The sequence below is a fragment of the Pongo pygmaeus genome, chromosome 2, assembly GCF_028885625.2.
Source record: "Pongo pygmaeus isolate AG05252 chromosome 2, NHGRI_mPonPyg2-v2.0_pri, whole genome shotgun sequence".
NCBI classification, from domain to species: domain Eukaryota; kingdom Metazoa; phylum Chordata; class Mammalia; order Primates; family Hominidae; genus Pongo; species Pongo pygmaeus.
The window spans coordinates 156,143,329-156,169,292 of record NC_085930.1 but is presented as its reverse complement, the minus strand read 5'-3'; the positions used below and the strand labels follow the sequence as shown (position 1 = coordinate 156,169,292).

The window sequence follows — 25,964 nt, the reverse complement described above, 5'->3', positions numbered from 1 at the left end:
CATCACCTGCTTCAGGTATAAGAACAAATCGACTTTGACCAGGAAACATTAAAAACAGGGACTCTGCAACCTTAGTTTTAAAGAATTAATGCCGAGTTGGGTTTAAAAGACCCCTGGAAATTTTTACCCTTCTTAAATTTTTTAATGAAACTGCTGTTATATTTATTTCACCAGCAGGCAATAACATGAGTATTTCTGCATATGTACAAGCTGATATACTGTGATTTCAAAGTGATTTACAACAGCATTATCAGAAATGGTGAAGAGCAGCCCTGATCCTGATTTCACCTTTTGAAATTATATGAAATATCATTTGGATTAAGGCTAGGACACACAGTCGCCAAATTATCTCACTAGTCGCCAAATTATCTCACTAGTTTAGAACTAACACCATTTCATCCAGTCAAGGAAAATAATAACAATAAACAAACCCCTCCTCCCAAGTGCCACCACCCATTGGGTGCTGCATTGACCTTGGATCCTCAGAGGAAACCCCAGGTACATGCCTGCTCAACTCAAGATAGAAAAGGGATGGTGGAAGCACCATGTGCCAATGAAGTTGACACATTTTCCTGGAAAATGTTGGCTCCTCATGCTCTCATTATGATTGATGGCCACTGGGCTTTTTAATAAAATTATAGGTGATGAATTTAGTTCAATCCAGAGAGGTCAAATGATCATCCTTGACTTAAGAGTTGAATAGCTAATCACATGGAACAAATGCACATCGTCGCCACCCATCCCTAGACAGGGTGGAGCTGGGGTTTTGGAGCCATCTGACTCTAAACAAAGGGCAAGGAGCCCAGGAAGTAGGAATGTCGCTGTCTCTGTCATCATGTTGGGTAATTTTATTAGCTCTCTTGCAAATTTCATCAACCCGTGTTAGTACACACTACCCTGTGGGGCTGCCAGACATCTTGCTTTCCTAAGCCTCAACCATGAGGAGTTTTGTAGCATTTGGGATATTGTAGCACTGGTGAAATTGGGAAAGGGGTGCTGGGAGGAGCAGACCACTTCTAGTCCTCACTTATCTTTAAGCGGAAGGAAGTGTGTGTGTTTGTATCTATCTATCTATCTCTCTATCTATCTATCTATCTATCTATGTATCTATGTATCTATCTATCTAGAGAGAGAGAGAGAGATGGGGCCAGACAGACAATTTTAGAGGCAGCGGCCCAGCTGCATACCTTTATTCTGGTGCACTACATCCTCTTCTGCCAACCTGGCATCGAGCATAGGGGAGAGGCATTCTCTGCATGGAAGGCAAGAGGAGAACTCCCATTCTCTCTCAGAGCAAGGACTTAGAGTTTAGCCTTTGCCCCTTTATAAAAAATACATCAGGAATAAAACAACAGCCCATTAAAAGCCACAATAAGAACCTATTCAAATGTTGGGAGGGACTTCAAAATATTTCCAAACACTACTTTTTTTTTTTTTTTAATACACAATGGAGAGTCATTAAATGGCTTCCTGGTGCAGGGGACATGGCTTCCACAATCATGAAAAATTGATATGTACCACTAGTAAAGTAATTATGAGCCATTCTGAGGATAAGGAAGCCAGCAATTGTTAATCCACTTGCACACCCGTTGACTTGCAACATCAAGTTGCAAATAGCTTAATTAAGTCGTACATGTGGACTATAACCATATTGCTCCATTGCATTATGCACAGTATATCTCAATTTATTGGGACAATTAATGCTGGGACCCCACCTCTGGTGGGCGGGAATGTTAGCCACCCAATGCCCAAGTTCCTTTCCATTGATAGTGCCCAACATAGAAAGCCACAAACAAGTGACAATTAAGAGAGAGATGGTGGGTTGGGAGTGGGAACACGATTTGTCTTGTGCAAACTTTTGGGGCCACTGCAGTTGTCCAAATGGAGAGCCACAAAAGCTGAGGTGAAGCAAATGAGTACTTTGGATATACCACAATTTGTGATTATGAAACTGGTCATGTATTTAAGTGGGTATAGTTTCTGATAGTTTCAGGAAAATTGTAAAGCACAAAGCAAAGTTCATTAGTCACAGAAATCTTCAGCTCAGTAGCTCAGGGATCTGTCAGCACAGATATTTAGATTGGCTTCACCCCACTCCCACACATATCTGTCGGGCAAAGACATTGTTTTTCTGAGTTTAAACTACAGAAACCTTCGGGTTTAAACCCAGTGGATTTTCTTTATCTACAAACAACCAAGACACGAATTTCTATCCAGGAATTTCTCTCTGTCCTATCTCCATTCTTCAGGGTGTGAATATTCCGATAACACTTTCCTGGGAATTCCATCATCTACAAGGTCATGAGCCTTAGCAGCAAGGGTGGGGTGGCCAGCAGATGGACTGCTGCAGCCTAAGCAAGCAGCTCTTGGCCCTAGCTTCCTTGGCAGGTGAGAGAGTCCAAAGCCAGGGCTAGCGGTGTTAGACTCTTGATAGTCCCTTCTCTTGAGGACGCTGAGTACCTGCTCAGTTTCTAAATTGGGTGCCAGGCAGGGCTCCATTTTGAGTCTGAGGCATGAGATACCCTGGGAGTCGTTGTGGCAGTCAAGATTGGGAAAATATTGACAGAAAGTTTAGTCCTCACTGACTCCTCAGTTCTGGTAGATACCGGGATCAACCATTCTGCACTTCAAACATTACAAATAAGTGGGGGAACTCCAAGAGGAGAGGTTAAAGGACCTCTCCTCTACGTGTCACTAAATGCTGGTTGAAGTAAGCCGGCCCCAAATATAGTGGGGGGTTTTTTTTTTTAGCTCCTTTGTCCTACAATATGAGGTCATTAATTTTGGCAGTGTATTTTAAAGGTGTGCCTTGGGTTCCAAGCTGCAGTTGTGCCTCCTTTTCTCAGGTCTGGGAGCAGCTGGAGGTCGCGACTCCCACTCAGGAACCAAACTCTCCCTACCCAGACCCCCAGCAGTCCTCCTGGGAGAAGAGGTTTCTTCCTGGCATTCTCCGCAAAAAAATACTTGAGTGGGAAGACTGGAGATGTAAACTTGAAGTAGGCTGGGTGCGCTGGCGTGATCCTCTCAGTCGCCGCGACGTCTTCCTCTGATTCTCTTATTTTACTTCCCCAAAGTAGAAAAGTGAGCGCCTTGTCTTTTCTAAAAGAGCTTCTCCAGTCCATCTTTAAAGGTTTCTTCCAGTGTCGGGGCATCTTTGAGAGACCAGGTTGGGGATACCCGCAGGTATTCCAGGGGGCTCTGCAGCCCAGCACAGGGAAAGGAGGGAGTTGGCCAGACCCCGACTGGGTCGCGGCTCTCATGATCAGGGAAAGCCTCTCAGCTTGTGGGCTTGATCCCAGTCGGGGAGAGGCTCTTACCTTGTGAATTTGATTCCAGAATGGTAGAGGTGCAGGAAGGGCTCTCGGTGTCCAAACCTGGACACTTTTCAATCTTCAGAGCTAGTAAGAGTGAGGGCATGGGTCCGTGGAACCGCTCGTTGGGAATCTATATTTTGTGGTAGTATCGCAGCAAAATCTACTTCAGCATTTATAATCAAAACAACAACAGCGGCAACACCCACAACACAAGAGTATTTACTGTGGATTTGCTGGAAATGCTTTGTACTCACAGTCCTGTTTAAAACAAACAAAAAATTGATTTGAAACAGATTTTATTTCATGACTATTTTACAGACGAGAAAATGGAGGGTTGAGGTAGTGGTTAAAAAACTTTGCTGGGGTCACTCAGCCTGAAAGTGGCAGAGCAGGCACTTGGAGCAGTGCACTGCCAAAGGGCCCACTGTCTTCTTTCCTTGGACTGCCTGTCCCCTGTAGAAAGGCTGGGGCTCAGAAAATCCAGTTCAGAGTGATTGCCTCCCCTTTCATTCCTGCAGGTTCTTTGAAGCCAGTATCACCCCAGTGTTAACCTTCAACCTGCAGGATCTCTCTGGCCCTCACTCCCACCATACCCCCAAATCCTTGCCAGTGGGTGATTGGGGAGGAGTGGTCTTCTGGGCTGAGGGCCCTCAAATTGCCAAATCCTTTTGAAAACTTGCCCCTTGCCACACTGTTCCTTAGCCTGGAGAGCTGTGTTTACATTTGGGTAGGGTTCATTCGGAGGCCTTCCTGGAAGTGGTAGCCAAACTCCCACACCAGACTAAATCCTGTCAGGGCTGGCGCTGAAAAGTGGGATCCTGGGTGGCTTCCAATGCGCACCCCCCACCCCTCGCACCACCCAACCTCTTCTCCTTCCTTCCTTTCCAGAGGAAGGGCCTCAGGCTATAAGTTTGATCTTCCTTTAGACTTTCAAAGTAAACTTCCAATTCCTTTACCTCACTCTCCCCCCTCCTCACTTTTTTCTGCTTTGCCAACATCCGACTCCAAGAAAATGGCTGAAATAGGATGCAGATTAACTTCATAATTCCCATCCAAAGTCTGGGAAGCCACGGTGATCACCTCAGTTTGTGTGTCCCTCATTCCTAAGAAAATTATGGGGAGAAGTGCTGATGAATTTACCGGGAATACAAGGCTCTGCAGTTGCGATTACAGGAGAGGGAAGGATCCATGAAGGGGCAAGGTAGAGGGTGACCAGGCTCTTCTAGTTTCCCCCAGTTGTGGTGGGGAATGGGAGGGGTTGGAATGAATATGTTTGTCCTTATATTCAAAAGCCACAGGTGGCCTGAGACGTCAAAGGCTGCGGGATTTGAACCTGGAACCGAATGGTGGCCTGCAATGAACCCGCCTACCGCCTCAGGGGTTCGCTTCACTCCAGGCTGCTGGCGCTGGAAAGTTTAACTTTATTATCAAAGGGGAAATTGAAAAGTGACTTCTGCAAATCCCAAGACGGGGTTTCACCAGCAACTTCTAGGGTGGGAAACCAAAAGTGAGGTGGAGAAAAGAGCTAGGAAATCAATTGAAAAAAAAAAAAAAAAAGAAAGAAAGAAAACAAAAAAGATACACGCGGGATTAAATAAACTAAGAGACTCAGCCGGTGGAATTCTATATCTGGGGTTTGAAACCGAGAGGGTCCCTCTACCTTTGGCCATCTGGCTGTTTTAAGCTCTGCCCCATGCTGTATAATTTTAGCTGAAAATCTCTTCCGTTGAAGCTTTGCTTTTATTGAATTCATCAAAAGCAAACTTTCCCTGAGTTTTTTTTCTTTTTTTTTTTTTTTTTAAGAAGGGCTAAAATAATACGCCGACCACTGTGACATTCTCCGCGCCCAGGCCATTTTTCATAACGCCGCAGATCCGCTTTTGTGCCTCTGAGGCGACTAAACAGATGAATAACGAGCAAAGTCTCCCGAAAGTAAGCTAGCGGCTTTTCTCAGCTCGAAAAAAGTTAACTGAAATGAGAAGTGCATGTAAAATCCCCACACCCAAAGATGGGGGCTACACTTTTATTACTCTGAAGGACAACGATGTCTTTTTAAAAGCAACTAACTGCCCACATCCGCACACGCGCGCGCGCGCACACACACACACACACATTTGCTCACACAAACCACACAAACTTTAAGCCTTGTGAAGCTGCCCAGGTGGTGTGTAGGAAATTTTGGTAGAGAAAGAAGTAAGAAGTCTTTGAGGCAGATTCTAGCCTGCAAGATATGACAAAAGATCTGGTTTTATTTTTTATTTTTTTTATTTATTATTTTTTCGCAGATAGTTTGAAAGTTGGTTTCTGACAAGAGGAAAGAAAAGGCTGCAACACTAAAGGAAGACTCAAAGTGTTAAAAGGACGCTCAAAATGTAGTATTGTGGCAGGTCGGGGTAAGTTACATTTTCTTCTGTTTTCTCTTTGGTTTTGGAACGCAGTGAAAATGCACTGTGGGGAGTTTTTCTGTTGTTTTTAAGAAATGAGAGAATACTCCAAGCTCCCTCCTAGGATGACTTCCTCCTGCGACTTTGCTGTTTTTGTGGGTGTTCTACAGGGAGGCACTTTCTCCTACAGCCCTGTCATCATAGACCCAGAGGCCCTCAAATTCTGGGTGGCCGGGGTTTGGAGAGCCGCGTTCGGGTCGCAGAGGCAACAAGTCGTGGACTCTCTAGCCCCAGGCAAGCACCGCACCGCGCCGCAGCTGAGCCTGTGGCTCGCCTGACTCAGGAATGAATTTTGCACGTGTAAACTACTTGCCTGTGGACGCGCACAGCTGCGACTCTGGGGTTTATCAAGGGAAAAAACTATTCCCTTAAATGGACGATTTGCAAAAACTCAGCCATTGGTTCTTGCCAAATGACTATTGATGCAGAGTAAACCCTACCGGTTGGTGCGTGCGCACGTTTGTTTAACCCTAAAAATATTCCACTTCCGAGTTGCTCAAGTTGACAACCACTTGAAATCATTTGTATTTTTTTTTTTTTTTAGGGGCTGGAAAAATAACTAGGCATTATCTGTGGGAGATGGTGTAGATATATTGGTGGGGGAAGCATATTTCACTGGAAAGTGATGCCCTGTATTCGCTGAATGTAGGGAAGTGTCCCAAAGAAACGCGGCTCCCAGTGCGCGCATACCACATTTCCACAAACGCGTGTTACAAATGCACTTTCCTGCCACTAACCTGCGGCTTTGAGATTCGATTCTGCGGTTTAAATAATATTGGTTTTCTGCATGGCATGGATATTCAGACGCCAGCAATGAGCAATCCTTCATTTGAGTACCTGCAGGCGTCTGTAGCAAGCTAGACTTTATTTATTATTATTAGCTTTCTGCTACCAGAAACGTGGAATAAACATGTGCTGTCCCAGAAATTGGGCGGAGCTGATCCAGATGTTGGCAAACACGTCTTTACCAGTTGTATTTCTGAGGAAGCCCAGAGAAATGGACCAGAGAGCCGAAGAGAAATTGACAAGAGAGCTGATCAGAGGCGATTTTGTTCATTAGCAGGAGAGACTCCTGCTTTGGGTCTGGCGGGGGCGAGCATATAAAATGCAACTTTTGCCCCATTGGTTCGCTAGGTGAATTAGCACATACTGGGACTGAACAGTCCTTGACCTTTGCCTTTATGTTTGCGCAAATGTTTGCCTAAAACACAATCGGTCTTGACAAGAGAGCATGCTACCGTGTGACACTGCCTATTCACCAGATAGATGTTCCCTGCCACACACGACCCAGAGCAGCCTTTTAAATAGCTTAGGTATTTGCACAAACTGTATAAATTAATGTCGGATGATTGCTAGTTGCTGGTTAAATAGGAGAGAGATCATTTAGATGAGGAATACATGTATCTCTCTGGCCTTTTTTTTTTTTTCTTGCCAAAAAAGTCGGCAAGGTAACTGATAGCGAAGGAAAGTTTATGTTTGTGGGAGTCAACAGGTTCTTGTTTGATCAAAGGGCACATGAATGTAGTTTTCTTACAAATGGCTTTTCCACAAAGGTGGGGAGTGGATGAAGGAAGAGGAGAGATGGAGAGTGGAGAAAGCTGTGAGAAACTAATAATTAGGATAACTGGTAATGGGGAGGTTTGGAATATGATTCTGGAGTATTTATTTTTCCTAAAGGAGCCATGGCCAGCCAACAGCCTCTCAGCGCTCTGGAAACCCCATGAAACTTGGGGGGAAGTTATCCCGATTACTGAGCTTTATGGCTTTGAACACTTCCTCCAGTAAAACCAATTACTTTAGCAGGAGGAGAAAAACACCTTTTAGAATCTAAAATTGGTTTAAGTCTTTTAAACCTCTCACTATAGATATGAAATTATTTAGATAACTGAGCTGCCTTTTCCTGAACTTTGACATAGGAGCAAAATGAACTTTCCTCAACTGTGGTTTCTAGCTGAGATCAGAATTTTTCACATTCCTTTCATTATCTGCAACATGGTAAAACCTCACCAATTTCCATGGCTCAATTCTGTTGGCAGGACTACCAAGACAGGGAGAGCAAATTAAGAAAAACGAGGATATTTTCAATATTCTTTCAGGCAGTGTCATTCCCTTGAAAGAGAGGAGTATTTACTTCTTTCAGTCCAAGGGATGCAGTAGACGAGGGTAGCACCAACTCATGCCATAGTCTGGGAATGCAGATTTGAATGTCTGAAAGCCACTGTGATTTCTCCAAACATTTGCAAGGTATTTTTCAGGTTTCCATGAACTGTATTCAGGTGGAGAAGAGGGAGGGGTCACCAGTTCTCCCTTGGAAGTCCTTTCTCTTGATCTCTGGGCAAAATTTGCCTTCTCTCTGTTGGGCTATGGAGACTTTCAGGGTAGGAGAAAGTTTGTTTAAAAGCCATGTTCCACATTGACTTTAGGTACAGCACAAAAGTAGCAGAAAGGTAAAAACATCAATCTTAGAATGAAAAAAAAAATACATTTAAGAACAAGCACCTAGAATAAAATTAAGGGTTCTCTCTCCATTTTTCAATAATCTCCATAATAATTTCTTAACTAACAGAAATAGTTTGTTAAGTTATTCTTATTTCTTACTTACTTAACAATGTGATAAGTATGAACTTCAAAACACCTTTTTAAGGTAAATGCAAAACATAAATGTGCATTTTGGCTTTAGGTTCAGAAATATGGGCAACTAAATATATATAAAAATCATATTTCAATTCTCAGAGGGTATTTGTCCATTTTATTAAGTGTATGCACAACTGTTTTTTCAAAGTTGTTTTATTTTAAAATAAAATGATTCTAAATGTTCTCTTCTCTCTGCTATGTACCACATCCTACAATCTTCAGAAAATTTAGAAATTAAAGACACAGAAATGCAAATATTAGGGTTCTATTCCCTGGGATATCCTATGGTGACATAGTGTAGGCAAGGCAGCAATATGTTTCTAGCCTTTTCTTCCCTGTACCTGGGGTTGTGATGGGTTAAGTTTATTCAGGGTTATGGGTAAATTGGGACCTAGAATCTACAATCCATGATGATGAACACAAGAGACTTAGATTTAAATCTAGTTGTTACAAAAATCAGCTTAGGAATTCAAGAAATTTCCAAATTTGCACAATTTGAAACAGATACATTTTAAAAAATCATTAGAAAAAAATCTGCATATTATATAAAATGTATCTCACATATATTCTATCCATCCAAAATTCAAGTACTTACTCCATTCATTCAATTATAGTAACTAAAATTGAAGATAAAAGTTGGTTAGTTCCATTTTTTGCTGACAGACATCTACGAATAGAGTTTAGATTAATGATATTTTTGGCCAGAGCTAAAAATATCATTAAATGTTTATAATGTGAAATCTGTCAATGGTTTTACCTAGAAGTGTTCAGGAGAACATATAGTGATTTATTGATATCAATAAAGACACAGCACAATTGCCAGAAGTGTTCTTATTCAAACAAATTACACAATTTAAATGAGGAAGAAAGGAGGAAAAAATATTTTTATATTTTATAAAATATAAGTATATTCATAATTGAAAAATTAAGGTAATTGATTTATTCTCATAAGAGTTGAGTATGTGATAGTTGTCTATTGAAAAATTATTTGCATATAAAATTAATATTTCTTAAAGGTAAAATGATTGCATTTACAAGACACCATAACTGTAAAATTTGTTAGATGGCTCTAGTACACATTAACTTCTATATAAATAATATTCTTACTGACTGGATTATAAAATGACACCTGCTATAGTCTGTGAAGTTTTTACATTTTTACTATGCAGTGAAATTAAAGTGAACAAGTAAAGTCAGATTATAGGACTTGGAAGTATCCGAGAGAGCAAAGAGGAAGTACCCTGTTTGCATTGTATTTCTTCCAAGGTAGTTATTTCCCCCTAATTTATGTAGATGAGGCTTGTATTGTTCTAAAAATCCTCAATAATTATTTGCTATTAATTTAACTCCACTTTGTAAGTAAAAATTTAGAGATGCTTTGGAGGCATGTGTATTTAACTAGCAAGTACTGAACTTAATTGAAATAGCCCAGAAATTCCACTTCCACGTCCTTTGTCTGTGCCTATGAGTAGGCAGGCCATGCTAGAGTCGGGGTTCAGAGAACAGTCATTCTCTGGTGGCTTTCTTAGTACAGAGAAATACAGTTCTCGTCCCCCGTTTTGATTCACAACCTCTGACTAGTAAATTGTGCTCTGATTTCCAACGCCTATTGCATCTACCACCACCCGGCCCTAATTACCTGCTCTTGGCAAAGAGAGTGCAGAAGCTGAGGCAGTATAGTTCAGGGACTGGATTCCAGAGGGGCATTTGGAAGAAGCCACACCAAGCTTCGGAAAGCAAGTGAGATTTACGATCTTGATGCTTTGAAATCTTTCTTATGGGCAGTCTTGGAAAATCTGGGATTTCTAGAAGTCTGGGCCCCCATTTTAATGCTCTTTGGTGTAAAAACTGTGAATTCAGAGTTAAAGAAGGGGAAGGGAGCATTGTAGCCTTTAGAGAGGGGTGCAGGGCCTGAAGACCTGAAAAGTTCCCACACTTCATTTGCACCTGACATTTCAGGAGCCCCTTAATTTTGTCATAGAAGTTGATGCCCACAGGGAGCGAGAATTTGGCAGGTACCAGGTGCTTCAGGAGGACTCAGGCTCATTCTCTGATTTAGCTAAAGCTGTCTGGTGAGGGAACAAGGGGCCATAAGTATGGTGTTTGTTTGTTTGTTTGTTTTGTTTTTGTTTTTGTTTTTCATTTGTTTTGTTTTTAGCTCCTGACTCTCATTCATATGTCAGATCCCCATTTCCCTTACCCTTCACTTCCTTCATCAGTAGCTTGGAAGACTGTGGAGCCCTCTTGCTTTCTCCCACTCCACCCTCCTCTCACCTTCCCCCACCCTCTTTTACTGTCTCACACCACCTCACCTTTTCATACTCCCTCAACCCTTCTTAAACCTGACCTTCTCACACTCATAGCCCCTCATATTCTCTTCTACCCATCTCCCCCTCTAACCCCCTACTACTCCTCATCCTCCACTTCCACAGAATCCCACAAATCCATCACATCTACTTCATCCTCCTCACTTCCCTCAGACCCTTTGCCACCTCCAATCTCTTCATCTCAACACGCTACACTCCCACACACTCTCTCAAAGCCCCCAGACTCTTCTTGACCCCTCACAATTAGAACCTCACTCACTCTTTCACATCAGTCACCTCCCCATGGCTTCATATCCCACAACGTGTCTCCAGGCATCCCTTCCCCCCAACTCTTACACCCACCATATTCATATCCTCTATACCTTCCACACATACTCCACCCTCAGACTCCTACTCCCAGTCAGGCACACAAGTCATCTCTCCCGGCCTTTTCCTGGGTGGTATCTGAACTCCTCAGTCTGTTTGTGTTGGAGAACCTTGCCTCAAGTGTCTTCCCCTCTGACTCTTCCTTCCACAACTTACTTCCCTACTGGAGTGTCAGCATACCCCTCTCTGGAGTTCTCTTTGGAGAAGAGCACATGGCTATCTCCTTTCACTTTTTTCACTCACCAGGGCTCGTAGTCACAGCAAAGTGGGACTGGGAACCTAAACAGTTGTCCCCTAGATCCAGTGCTGGGCTACGTGTGGATGGGAAGCCAGGGCCACTCATTGGCAGCTCTGTTCTCAGCCCTCAGCTTCAGAGGGCTTGTCCTTGTCTTTCCTCCCAGATTTGTTTTCAGTCTTCAGGGATACAAGCTCCTACATTCAACATTTCCATTAGCAGGGTGAGTGGGTAGGAAAGATTCTTTAAACTGGAGATTCTCCAATTTGATCAAGGTTTAGAATCTCCCAAAGTTTGTTTAAAAACAAACAAAAAAAAACATAACTAGAAATTGCTTGGCCCCATTTTAACAGTTTATGTGAATTTACATTTCTAATAAGTTCCCGGGTGATGCTGGAACCACATTTTGAGGCAATTTGAGCAATGTTCAGCAGGAGGAAGTGATTCTATTTGTACAGTGAGAAGACACAGGGAGATCCATAGAACTCGGAGGTTCAAGAGGAGAATGACACTCAGTGGATAGATGGGAACAGTTTCCTAAAAATGTCCTAAATGAGAAGGTACTTTGAAAGTATGGTTTTATTCTACAAGGTTAGGGCTTTTTCTGTGAGAGGAAGGAAGGAAGAAAGAAGACTGTACCCAGGACATCTCCTTTCCTAAGCTCTTGCTGACCATTTAAAATGAAGCTAAGATGTTTAGAATTTTTAGGGGACTGGGTATTGAATCACTGAAAGTGCTAGTCACTCTGAATAGGTTTATTATTTTTGAGCCTGGGGATCTGTGTGTGTGTGTGTGTGTGTGTGTAGGCTTGCTCTCTGCCTTTGCATTTAAGTTTCATTCAAAATGGATGGAACCACTCAGGCCCTACAGAATCACCTTTTCTAGCCTAGGTAGTGGTTACTATGGTTACTTCCTGTTTCCTTTCCATGTGCCTGTGAGGAGACCTCACAGATATCTCCCTTCAATTCTCCCTGAGGGCTAAAATGTGGCCCAGAAACTTTCGGCCAGTTAACATTCTGCCTTATCAATTGTCTAGGGAGTAGTTTCCTAAGTTTATTTGGAACTGCAAAGGTAAATAAATGAAGGAAAAAATACATAAGACAGAAAAGGTCAAGTTCTTCAAACTGGAACTTCCTTGTGTGTGTGCATGTGGATATGTCTATGGTACATTTAACCAGTAAGAGAACACATACCATAAGCAGTCATGTTGCTAGACAAAAGTTTTCTTTGATTTTATATTTGAATTTACTTAACAACATAAATTTTCAATACTAATCCTGGTCACTTGGGCCAAGAACATTTATATATTTTTCTTCCAGCTGATTTTATCAACAGTTTTCAATCTCGTTTTCTCAAGACTTTTAGGCCAAGGCAGAATTTTCTAGCCTTCCTTTGGAGATCAGGATCCAGGGATTAGAGTTCTGGGATCTTGGCAAGGGTTTGTACTACTTTTTCCACGATGTTTGCAAATCTCTAGCAACAATTCTGCATTCTAATTTTTTTCCTCCTTTCTTTGTACATCACAAATAATTACGCTATTCAAACATGGCTTAGAAAAACACAGTTACATTAACATATTTCTTCTACAATTTTGTTTTAGAAATGACTAGAATTTTCTGGTAATTCATAGTTTTTCTCCTGGTTTAAAAATAAAAATATTTAAATTTTATCTTGCCAAATGTCTATCATTTGTTAGCACATTTTGCTTGCTGTACTTCAGCCTCTGAAGTTTATGGACATTACTAAAATGTTTGGGGGATCATCAGCACACCAGTTCCTTGAGAAAATTTTGGGATAGGCTTTACACTACACAATCCAGTTGTCCAGAATTTAAAGGTTTTCAAGTTGAGTTTGCTTTTCTTTGTCTTACTTTACAATCCCTTTTTGTATTTTTTATTTTATTTCGAATAGAAGTTTTGCCAAGGTTATTTTTAATATAGAAAAAGTAGCCAAAAAATTGGATACTATATGTTGAATCCAAACTGAGTAAATCTTTGAAGTATGCAGTATCCACATTTCCCATTGACTTAAAATAAAAGTGAATGTAATTCAAATCTACTTGTGTTTTTTTTTGCTGTCTAAATAGAATATTCAATGTGACAAAATGAATCTATAAATATGTGATCTACGTATTAGACACAGACACAACCAGTTCAATAATGATTGATACTATTTTTAAGTAGTGGGTGCTGAATACATTATCTAAAGAAATGCTCTGAGCATCTGAAGGTTGAGGATCTTACAGTGATCTTAGTTCTGAGAAAACGGCTCATGTATGTTTCGGCTCAGTGTTGGTCTCATTAGCAATAAGTTGTGGCAAATGACATCTGACCATAATGATAATATTAATGTTACTGTCTCTTTGGAAAAGAAAAACTGAATTCAGTATCTGTTTGCTTTGGCGTTATTTTTCCAGCCATCTAACAATCCTTTATGGTACAGTGTGGCTGTTGTTTCTTGAGTTGTAGTGTCTACCCACTCCCTTCTCTCTGGGTAAACCTCCTCTCGCGCCCCCTAGCGGAGGGTTTGGCAGTGCAGAAGCAACAACCACCAGCGATTATTTATTGAACACCTGCTGTGCGCCAAGCACTGTGGAGGAAGCTGTAGCTTGTCCAGATCTGGGTGGGGTCTAATGCCACGCACAGGCTGTGTAAAATGATTTAAGACTGAGCAGATATTCCAGCTCTGGGTCCTTGTGGCTCCTCACCTGGGGGCCTCTTCAGAGCCCTCACTCACGTTGCACTTGGAGCCTGACTGGAGGCCTTTCTGGCCATCAGAATCTCCTAGCTACAGTCAGTTTGGGATGCAGAGGCTTGCTGCTCCTTGGCGGGCCTGGTTATAATTTGTGTCCTCTTGTATAGAGCTGTCCAGTTTGACCTGTAGCTACAACCAATCCTGGATCAGCATTGTCAGACCTCGGTTCCACCACACTCTGTTTGAAGAGCTCCATTTTGTGCAGTGGCAGTCACAACAAAACTCAACTTTCCTCTGTGACTTTGTTCTTTTGATTTTTAATAGATCAAAGACGTGGAGGGAGGAAGGAAAAGCGGGGATGAGGGGGGAGAAGAGGAGGGGTAGGGATTGTTTTCGTGTCAAGATGCATCTCCCATTTGAGGCCACTAGCCCCATTAGAAGCGAAAAGTGCACGGAAAAGGGCGAGAAACCTGCACTTGGCTCGGCATTGTTTAGGGGATTCGAGCTGCGGCCGCCGCGGCCGCCGCCGCCGCAGCCATACAGTACAGTCTCCATGGCAACGCAACCTGCTGCTGCCGCAGCCAAAGTTGAAGGCGCTTGAAAGGCTTGAAGAGACCAGAATCTCAACCCCTATTTTGGTTCCCCCGAGAACAACGGAGAGAAAATGAGTCAGGGAAAGAAAGGAGGAGGAAAGGAGGAAGGAGGGAGGAGGGAAGGTAGGAGAGGAGAAAAAGAGAGAGAGGGAGGGAGGAAATATTTGTATGAATGAGAGGGACTAAGAGAGAACATGAGAGAGAGGGAGGGAGAAGGCCAAGAGAAACCCCACCCCAGGCCCATGAATGCTGTCATTGTCCCTTTTCTGAATCTGATTTACCATATCATAACCCCCAGGAAGAAGAAAACATTAATATCCCGAAGGAATGGAGATGTTTCTATGGAAAACCTAGGAATTTTAGTCCATAACAGATCTGGCATAAAAAAATCAAAGAGATCAAAGGCAGAGCTCCCTGGAGTAGAGATGCGTCTCTGAATTAAAGATGGACGATGCAGACTACAAAGTGCTTTTTTCTTCTTTATCCAGTCCTCTGTTTTCTTTTCAAGGGAGGCGCTGGTCTCGTCATATCTAAACTAGACAGTCATTGCGAACAATGTCATAAAGAGGATAAAAGAGGGAGTGGGGGGCACCAAGAGCTCAGCTTCCTCTGTCCTTGTTGGTTTTCCAACCACCTTCTCCAGCATTCTCAGCACAGGTGTCAGCCCAGCCCCACTCATAGAAGGAGCTTGTGGAAAAGCCCACCCCTACCTTCAAGTCTGTAGGGGCAGTTAGGAAAAATCAGGTTCTCTGAAATCAGGGGATGAGAAGAGGTATTAGGTTGTTTTCTTGCCTTACCAAATTAAACTTGGGACAATATCAAAGGCTCTGTGTGGCAGTTCTGGGATGGGGAGGAGAGAGCAGGACTTTTAGGCCCAGATGTGGACTGGAGTGGGGGACAGAGTGCCCTGGGTCAGGGGAATTCGGGGCAGCCCCAATAGCTGTCTTTGCAGACATGGGTTCCTGGCAGCTCTTCTGAGACAGAGGCCCCAAAGACGGAGACATTCCTGTTGGGGGGCGGTGGTCTAGTTAAGTAAGACATCTCCTTGCCAGACAGCCTTTCAATTTGCACATCTAAGAAACAAATAAATCTCTAAATGTGTTTTAGACACTGACAAGAAAGACTAGGTGACTTCTAGTTTGAGGGCAAAGCTTATTTTAAACAGTTGAGCGTTTTATTGACCTTTGACTCGTACTGTGATTACCTAGTGATTTTAATTCTTTTTAAACCTAAAGTCGAGTTGAGTTAGGGATCATGATGCCCAGGTGTGTCAGTAGAAGTGCACGGAAAGGAGTAGACCAGCAGCAGCCCCAGATGAAGGTCTTCTCCACGTGCACAAAGATAATTATCTGGCCTGGCTCACAACGTGTTCGTGTTTGTTCCCGTGCGCGTCTGCGGGGCGGCTTGTGGGCCTGTTGTCCGGCTTCTTTCTGACCCTACTTATGGCTGGCAAATTAAAACAATAAATTTTCTAAAGCTGAAGCCTATCCGCTTCCTCTGGAAAGAAGAAAAGATAATCAGCGAGGCGGACGGGACCTGCGTGTGGGGAGCCAAACCTCCAGAGGCCTCGGGTCTTTGCCCAGCGAGTCTCCCCTCAAATTTCCCTAAAGCCAGCGTCAGCAGATGAATATTCGAGAAGTCAGTTAAGTTGTTTGCAAACACGTGCGGGCTAGCGCGGCGAACGGAGGACAGAAAGCCCGTTCCCAGGGTGGAATCAGCATCTGTACTGGCCGCAAGCAGCCCTGGGGTCAGACCATACACTAAGTAAACAGCGACGCGGTCGAGGGGCTCCTTTGTAGCGGCCGCAGCTGTCCGGTCATCTATTGTCCAGCCAGGACTGGGGTCTGCGGCGCTGCCCTGGCGCCAACTCTGTGCACAAAAACATACCAGGAAGGGCTACACGCATGGCCGCCCCCAGGCCGCCAGACCTTCTCTTTCTGTCTCCCTTTCAGCATCCTGCACCATGCAGGCAGTTTTTCTCAAGTAACAAAGCACCGGTGTAAAAACTCCAGCACCTGGGGGGAGGAGGAGAAAGGGAAAAAGACCTACCTTCCCAGTGGAGGTGGAAAGAACAGAAGCACAGGACAAAATAACAGCAGGGTTGGAAATCGAAATAAAACTGATAGCAAGAATGATATTGAATGATCTTGTTAACCAGATTTTTTTTTGTCCCAAATTGTATGTCTTAGAGAAGTTAGTGAGTGTGTCCGATGACAGAGGAGGAGGAACAGGGACGAGGCAATGCTTTTCCTGAGCCAAGGGGTTGGGGTGGCATAGTCTTGGGTCTTGATGGCTCACTCAGGGGGCCCTACAGAAATGCACCCAAGGATTCAACCACCTGGGAGGCTCTTTACTTCTGGTATTTCTCCTAAGGATGAAACTTGCAATTCAAACACTCTCGTTGCCGGTTCTCTCCTCCCGCACCCGCTCTTACCTCCACTCCCACATTCCCCTCCCAGCAAGGTTAGCGCACTGGAAGCAATGCAAAGGGGCTGTGGGGAAGGTGAGGCCCGAGTTTCAGGCTACTTTTGTCTGATTCAGACTCTTTCAGAATGACCAGCAACTTCAACCTGTACTGCAGAGCCAGGACTCACTGGGGCGAAATGACTTTTGCATCCTGGAGTTCTGTGGATAATCTGAAATTTACAGAGTAGCTAGCAGGCTGTGTGGTGCTGGAGTGGCTCCTGAGGTGAGACCTTTTACACCTTCCAGACCCTTCCTCGCCCAAATACATGCTTCAGACTCTGTGGCTCCCACTTCATAGGGGTTTTGGGGCACACGTCTCAGGATTATGGCTAAAGGAGCCAAGTTGGAGGCTTGGACCAGCTGCCTATGGCTGGCCATTTAGGCCCTCATTGAGCCCATAGTCAACAGGGCATTTCACATCCTCAGTGAGCCAAGCTTGAGCAGCTTCAATGCAGATCTGTGCCCAAGTACAGAGCTGTGGCTAATGGCACCTGCCAAATAGCAACTTGTCTCCTTGCTCTGGAAGTTAATTTGTTAGCTGCTCTCCTCTTGGCATTTGCATGAATTATGTTATTATCTTTTTTAAGAAAAAAGAAAAAAACTTTTAAGATTTCATTTTGATCTACAAGTCTCTGCCAAACATTGAAGAATGAAACCAGTCATTTGGCTTAGGTGGCTTCTCTCTGATTTGCCTTATGCAGTGAACTCCTAAATTTAGAAAGGTGGGAGATAAAAATCATACCGAAAATTTAAGATGCTATCAGGGTGTTGCTGCTGAAAAAAGTAAATCCACAGATCCCACCTGAATAAGAGACTTGATTCTGACAAAGGTTTCAAAACTCAAGCTCCTGCTCCCTGTGCAAAAATGCTCAAGGGGTCGAATTATTTTTAATTTTTTAAAAAACAACAGAATAGCCAGGGCGAAGTGAGGGCTGACATTTTGAGTAGCAGACGCTACTAAGTTCCTGATATTCAAGTTAGAGAGAAAATTTTGAGGTCCCAATCCATAGAAACTTCAATTGTCAAAGCTTAATTAATGTGAAGAATGGGTGACTTTCAAGCATTCTGACAGTGGTTCTAATTGCCTCCTTGCTCTTATGTGTGATTTGCTGCAGGGAGTGGGCTGGATAACTATGAACCAACTACCTACCAGTAAGTTTATTAAAAAGAAACTCTTGAATGAATGGGGGAGCCTCAGGTTTTGGCCAGCTGGGGAGGGAACTTGGCAAGAGTGTTATTTGTGTCAGTGAGTGTAGAATCCCGTGGGCAGTTTACCTGGGGACCACGGTCCCCCAAACAAGGTTGTGTAGAAGCTTTTCAGCAGCTCTTTCCAGAACATTTATCAGCAAGCTTCAGGGATCTATCTGTTTGTCTACCTCTCTATCTATTTATCGATAGATCTACCTATCATGTATCTATCCATCCATCCATCTACAGCTTGGTGAGACATTTGCCGAGGACAAATCCGATGGTAAATCGTTCCTTAGGCGGTGGTTCCTTAGGCGAAGAATTTAGACCACCCCCGCGGTCTAAACTGGAGCCGCGCCTGGCGGAAAAGACTGGAATTGGAAGCCGCGCCAGACAGCCCAATCACAAAATTCCAAACGCTACCCTCGCCCTCTCTGGGTTGGAAGCGGGACTGCCCAGCTTGCTGAGCTCCCCTTTTAGTTGGAAGGGATGTGGGGAAATATTGGATAACTTTGCCATATCCGCAACAAATAAACAGGGTAATTAAAATGACGCAAATGCTGGTGTTGGACTTAGCTGCTTCTATGATCATTAAAGGCAGCGACTTAAAAAAACAAATCTCAATTAAGCCTAATGATGGACCTTTACGTCTTGTGAATAGATGGCAAGTTAAACCAATTAGACACATTCATCAGATTCTTTCCACCAAGTTTCTATAGACATCAGGATATGTTCTCAATACAGCTCAGAAACTCGCACAATATTAACCGCCCAGCGCCGGGGCAGGTGGGGAGGCACGTGGATCTGGGTTAAAGAAATGCAATCCCCTACCCCCCATCCCATCCTAGGAAGCCGATTGCCTCGGGGCAAGGCAGGTCCATTCTTGATTCTTCCTAGCGCAGCACCCGTCCCCTTCCCACCCAACTTCTTTTCCAAAAAGTCGCTCAAAATTAACGAGTTTTCTGTTTTCTAAATCCCTCTGTGTGGTCAAGAATCCTGGATGTGGGAGTGTTTGGCAAAACCTAACTCTTCTTGGCGCAGTATAGCACCTAGGAAAGGCTGGAATTAAGAACCCAGAGAACGCCAATCGAATAATAGGAAAATAATATTAGTTCTCCCTTTGCATTTTCTTCAAAATCTTCTGCGGAGGCCAGAGTGTTTCCAAGGGGCCCAGATCTGGAGGCTGGGGGTGGGCTAGGAGGAGGAGCCGCAGGGAGAGTCAAATATGCCGAACTCCCCAAACATCAAGCGTTACTAACAACCTGGTATCACCAGGTCAAATGGCCTCAGTGCGAGATGATCTTCCCGAACGGATTTAAGACTTTTTTGAGTTGGAGCTCTGACCCAGCCTCCCCGGAGAGCGCAGAAGTTGAACTTCTGGGTCATTTTCCGGTGGCCTAAGCTGTCGCAGTCTTCCTCCAAAATACGAGTTTCATCTATTGGCTTAGGGGCTATAGTTTGAACAAGAACTTTTTTTCCATTGCTCTGGAAGTAACAGGTAGTGCTAGAGCTTTTAAGGAAGAAAGAGATGAATGTATATGCTGGGTTCCCGGTGAGAGGCCACAGGCTTTTAAACAACTTGTGAAAGGGCATGAAATTCAGCATCCAAGCAGATCCTAAAATTTAATATTCATTGCCTAACATATTCCCATAACTAATATGTATCTCCGTATTTGGAGTATGTTAATACAGTTTTCATTTTATTTTTATGTATTACAAGAGTACATAAAATGATATATAAATATTAAGTGGTATATGCTATTTATAAGAACATACAAATGTATGGCAATAAATATATCAGATGTGTAATATATATTAGGTGATATGTCCTTGGCTAAATATGTATCTAGAGGTACACATGTATATGTATTTAGAGTGTGTATTTACAATCGATTTTGGACAATGCTGAGTGAAACCTTTTTAGCTCCATCCGTAGCTGACTGAGGCAAAAACAAGCATCTTCTTAGTAATGCCATTTCTAAACCCTTCTCTGGATCATCGCTCAGGCATCGCCTCCACTACCTCCATATAAATAAGAAAATCGTATAAAATAGGTAAACAAACAGAACACTCCAACCTTCTCCCAACCGGGTAAGCCTGACCCTTCACCTCAAAGCTGTTTTTTTGTTTGTTTGCTTGTTTCGTTTTTTCTTTTTTTAGTTTGATTCTGCTCCCAAACTTTCCCGCTGCATGGAGACTTTTTAGGGCCAATCTCCAAATTGGCGGAGATTCTGCGACCCAGCTCCAGACCTGAGCCGAAGGCGTGACTCAGACCTAGTCCTGGCCACCAGGAAATAATGGTAGTTGAATGAGGGGAATAAAATTCAAGGCGAGGGAGAGCATTGGGACTGTTAGGCATATGAGCACAGTCCCGGGAGGATTTTTTTTTTTTTTTTTTTCAGCTAACGGTCTTTGAATGAGAGTCTATGACATCAGGTTGCAGATAAGGAGCGGGTAAGAGAGATAAAAGTTGAAAAGGTTTCGATTTGCAAGAGAACAAACTTTTTGAACTCTCCATGCAGATGGTGCAAATCTGCCTGTAATCATTTTTCAGCTCAACCGGGAGCTGATATCCTAGAGAAGCCCCAAAGTAAATAAGCATCCCTCCCACCCCCCAAAGTCACGCCTTTAAAAGGAACACCGTCTGCCTAATTACGTTTGAATTATGCAAGGAGCTCCGCAGAGGATGGAACTTTAGACAAATAATTGCTCCATTGTGAGCGGCCGGCCCGCCCGGCGCGTCCTCCCTCCCCTTTTCATCACTCGCTCTCGAAAGGCGGCGGGGTTCTCAGCCACCTGAAAACCGCCGCTGGGGGCCGAGCCAGAGACTCCTGCCTAATTAACCTACTTTTCCTCCCAGTAGATGTCAAGATTTTAGAGAAAGGGTTGGGGGAGGGAAAAGAGGGACACACAGGTGCTCCCCACAACCCCAAGAGACGAAACAAAGTTCCTTTGCCAAGATGCATAGTTGTGACTCGTTTGCACTTCAGGCAAAAACTTGAGATGTCCCCAGGGAATTGCTTGGAAAAGCTTCCGCTGCTATCGGGGTGCCTTGAGGAGACAGAAGGTTTTGGAAAATTAGTGCCATCTGTGTGTTTCAATAGTGTTACAGTAAATCATCGTAATCAAACAGGTTCTCAAAGTTTGGGAATAAACGAGAAAATGTAAAGATCTCTATAATACTTAAATGAAGAATTACGTTAATTTTCCAAATGAGGATTCAATTAAATTCATCTCGTATGTAATTTTCTAAGCAGAAAGAAAGAAAGAAAGAAAGAAAGAAAGAAAGAAAGAAAGAAAGAGAAAGAAAGAAAGAGAAAGAAAGAAAGAGAAAGCAAGCAAGCAAGCTAGGAATTTTAACCAGAGTGTCCTCTCTTACCAGTTTGCTGAGGACCACTCTGCTGATCATCCAGCAACAGTTATTTATGATGTTCTCATCACGGGTAGATTCCCTATCCAAAATCAAAGAGCTGATTTTGACTTATTTCCATTTGTTTTAATTTGGCTAGGACTGAAATTGTATTTTCAGGATCAGCAGTCATATATTTGGATCATTTTATTGGGGAAAAAATGTAATTACCTTCAAACCTCAAGAGTTCATATGCAAGCTGTGTAATAAAATGATTGAAAAACACACTATTGGCTCATTAAGTCTCTTTTTAAATATTTTCTCACATTGATAAAATTCACAATATACTAGCCTTCTATTAAAGTAGATTTGGAAGAAAATACATGGGGTTTGAAATTTTCAGGAGCTGAGGGTGAAGTGGATTTAGTATTAGAACAGCAAACTAAAGGTTCCTATAGATTGTTAGAAATATTTTCTATAAAAAAATAGATGCATTGCTATTCAATTAGTTGATCCCTTCCAGCTTAAAAAACTCCACAGGACACTAGCTAAAGGTGTACACAAACATTTCTCCAGAGGGCTTATGTATATTTATTTATTCATGGAGCCGAAGGCAACCAGAGTATTAGAAGCAGAGATAGAAATGGGGTGAAGGGCTGGCAAAGGTAAAATGCTTCTGAAGTGAGTTCCTGAGATCAAAGTTCCTAAATGGCATTCTTTCTCCAGGAAAGTTATTTATCAGCACATTTGTTTCAGTGAAAATAGTCAAGATGCTTTGAGTAATGGATTATGAATCCCACAATCAAGTGAACTCTGCAGTTTTCAGTGACCATTTTCCTATACACATGCACACAGATAATCCCTTGTGTGTATACAGACATATAGACAAACAACATTATACCCCAAAGATATATTATAAATACAAATATGAAAAAAGATTGGAGTGTAGGAAGAGCAGGGTAGATATATAGAAACAGAGAAAATGAGGACCACATAAACTATTAGCTGAGTATGTGATTTTAGAAAGTGTTAATTCTTAAAATCCCACCTGGCTGAAGGCATAGGCAACCTTGGGTAGCCCCTGACAAGGTGCCCAGGATTTGTAAAATCTGCAAAAGGTGAGTACAAGGCTCTATAATATGTGTTTCCTCTAGAGTAAGAATTAAAATGGGAAAAATGGTTCTAATCTCACATTTAATTAACATGTAGGATTTTATAAGAACTGGCAGGAGCTGTTTATGTAGTTTGAGTCTATAAAGTAAAACATTTGCATTGATTGCCCATCACTGTACCCTAAATGTCTCTGTATTCCTTTTCCTGTTTACTCAAATCATTCCAAATCCTTACGAGAAATTGCTGACAATCTTCACCCTGATGAATTTTTTATTCTACCTTTGATCATCATTTCTGAAATTAAGATATATTCATCTCAAAGAAATGCCCTAATTCCTAGAATTATACTATGTTTTAAATATTTTTTCTATTGCCATCAGTTAAATACTTCTGAATTGCTTTATGGTCTAATACTTGAACCACTTTCCCTCTTTCCCTATATTATTATTGTTATATATTCAAACAAGTGAGTAAACTGTTATTTGATTATTTATGTAGATGACTTTCTAATAAGTAAAAAGACCCATAAAATTAGCTTTTTTCCGTACTTCTTAAATATACTTTTTTTTTTTGCTCAGATACCCTCTCTTTCTCATGAAGATTTTAAGACAAAATCATAATACAGCCAGTGGCATAAGAATGATGTAGATAATAAAGTTTGCTAAATATGTATGGGCTTTGATTTGTGTTTGGTCAGATTGTAAAAATTACACATAATTATTTAATTGGTGGACTCAAATAATATTTCAGGCAAGTTTTAGTATCCTGGTATGCTTAGGGAAGAGGATGAGGAGTTAATTATAAATTTTTTCCCCAAAGGAAAAGTTTATCTGTAATTATTTGTTGTTTTAAATATCAACAAATCTTATTTTGTAAATTTGAGTATGTGACCTTAATTAACTAATGTACAAGAAAAAAGTTTTTATCATTTTACATCATAAAGTATGAATATTAATTATATTGAAATAATCAAATAATCTATATGGTTTTTACATATTAGCTTTATATATGTATTTATGTATACCCCCATACACATAGGTATACACACATATCCCAAGATCAAAACAAATTTATAGTAATTTAAAACCTTTTTTATAGGTTGTTTAATTATACAAGAGTAAAGATACCTATAATAACATATTCTTGAAAATTTCTTACTTAACCAAACTAACAAATGATAGAGTATTTGCTAAGGAATAAAATTTATATAATATGCCACATTCTCTAATGATGGTATTGTATTTCAAATTTTAGATATTCTACTATCTTATTATATTTCTGTAAGAGAGTTTGATTTGAGATATTTATTGAGTTACATGCTTAATGTTAATATTTATTTTAAAACACAATGTTACATTGCAGCTGCCTGGAAATATGTTTTATATATTTGTGTTTTTGTAAATGTGGGCAATATTTATTCACAATTACCTCATTTTCAACAACATCTTAACTATTTTCCTGTCCTAATCAACTCAGTAGATCTTTAAAACAACATGATTTTTGGTATAACACAACTATGAAATAAAAGTAGAAACCACCAAGAGCAGTTTATTCTTATTGGCTACAGGGATATATTTATTTCACACTGGATGCATTATATTTTGGAGGTGGAGCTGACACCCTAGAACATGTGCCAAGCTTCAGTGAAATGCTCTGCTGCAAAACCGAGGGTGTAGCCAGCCCAACTGGGTTCCTGGGAGCAGGGAGCCTTTTATTAGCTGTCTGTTTGTTTTTTAGGTGGAGAGTTCACCACCTTTTCTAGTCATGATGAATCTGTGGGCGAAACCTCTTCTGTGTAGTCTCTGAAAGAACACTGGATCCCTTTTAGTTCTAGAAGAACTAGTGTGTTCCTGGTTTTCTATAGTGTTGAGAGTTAAAAACACATAATGATTTCACATATGGAATTGCTCTGACCAGTTCTATTGACACATATAATCAAAATAATGTTTTTACACTCACAGAGAAGATTACACACTTCCATTATTTTATTCTATTATATTAAAATAGTCATTTAGAGAATTTTCATAAAATTAATATTTCCTAAACAAAAATTAGTAGGTTTTTTGTGGTGACCCATTTACATTTAGAGGTATAGTGGGAGAAATATAGGCATCAAAGGCCAGCCAAAATAAAATATGAAAGCCTAGAGGATTTCTCATAATCTGGAAAACTTTGGAGTAGAATGCAGTATGAGAGAGACTTGTCTCTGGTGGATATCTAAATATCATTTAGATCCTTCGTTTTACAGATCAAGAAAATGAAGCCAAGGGAAATGAACCGACTCTAAATCAATGCAGCTAGTCTAGGACCACATCTAGGTCTTCCGGTCTCCACCCAGCTTTTATTTGTGGGACTATACACATTATTGATGACTGTTAGCTCTTCGAAAGGCAAATCTGTTCCTCTCACAATTTTATCACACCTGTGCTTGCCTTTGAACAAAAAGTTCTCAATGAAAATATCATTATATGAAGTCCTGATTGTGGACTGCATTGCCTTAGGAAGGCAGGACCAAATCCCTCACCAGACACCTATTATATTCTGGAAATGTTGGAATAAGGGTGCAGTAGATACCATATGGGAAGATATAATTTTCATAATCTCTTATTTGAGAGAAAAAGAGGCTCTCAGCCCTTGCGTTCTTTGAAGTTGTGGGCCTGAGGCTGAAATAATTGATATGACATAGATACATACATAAAAGGAGCATATTAGAAGCCCAAAGAAACAAGATTTGTGCCAGAATATGCATGAGTGTAAGGATCGGAAGACAAGTGTCTGCCATGCAACAGGCAGACACTTGACAGCACAATGTAGCATGGAGTAACTTATCCAAATATTATAAACTTAGTAGTCATAACTTAAAATATATAGTTCAATATTATTTCTCTGTATGTTATTTAGGGAGCACAATATTCTTCAGTTACCTAAAAAAACTGATTGTCTTGTATTTCATTTTAACTCATTTTTTTAATTGATATGTATTATATAAACATATTTTGGAGTACCTATGATAATTTGATACATTTATATAATCAAATCAGTGTAATTGGGATGTCCATCATCTTAAATGTTTGTCTTTTCTTTATTCTTGGAATATTCAAATTGTTATTCTATTCTAGCTACTTTAAAATGTACAATATATGAATCTTAACTATAGTTACCCTATTGATCTATCGAACACCAGGTTCATTGTAACTAATTTTGTTATGATTGACTTTGTATACATTGTAGAAAATAACAT

General features: G+C 41.5%; 1 long non-coding RNA gene across 2 annotated transcripts in view; it reads left to right on the top strand.

Annotated features, from left to right (window-relative positions):
- Positions 1–5,429: 5,429 nt before the first annotated feature.
- The window catches only part of LOC134739129 (uncharacterized), a 327,387-nt gene continuing 306,852 nt past the window's right edge, over positions 5,430–25,964 (top strand). The window contains exons 1-2 of one of the 2 annotated variants that reach the window (XR_010125640.1): positions 5,430–5,507; positions 5,600–5,707. This is a non-coding gene — a long non-coding RNA (uncharacterized LOC134739129). Of the gene's footprint in view, positions 5,708–25,964 lie in introns of both variants that reach the window. The other variant, XR_010125639.1, reaches the window with a different exon arrangement.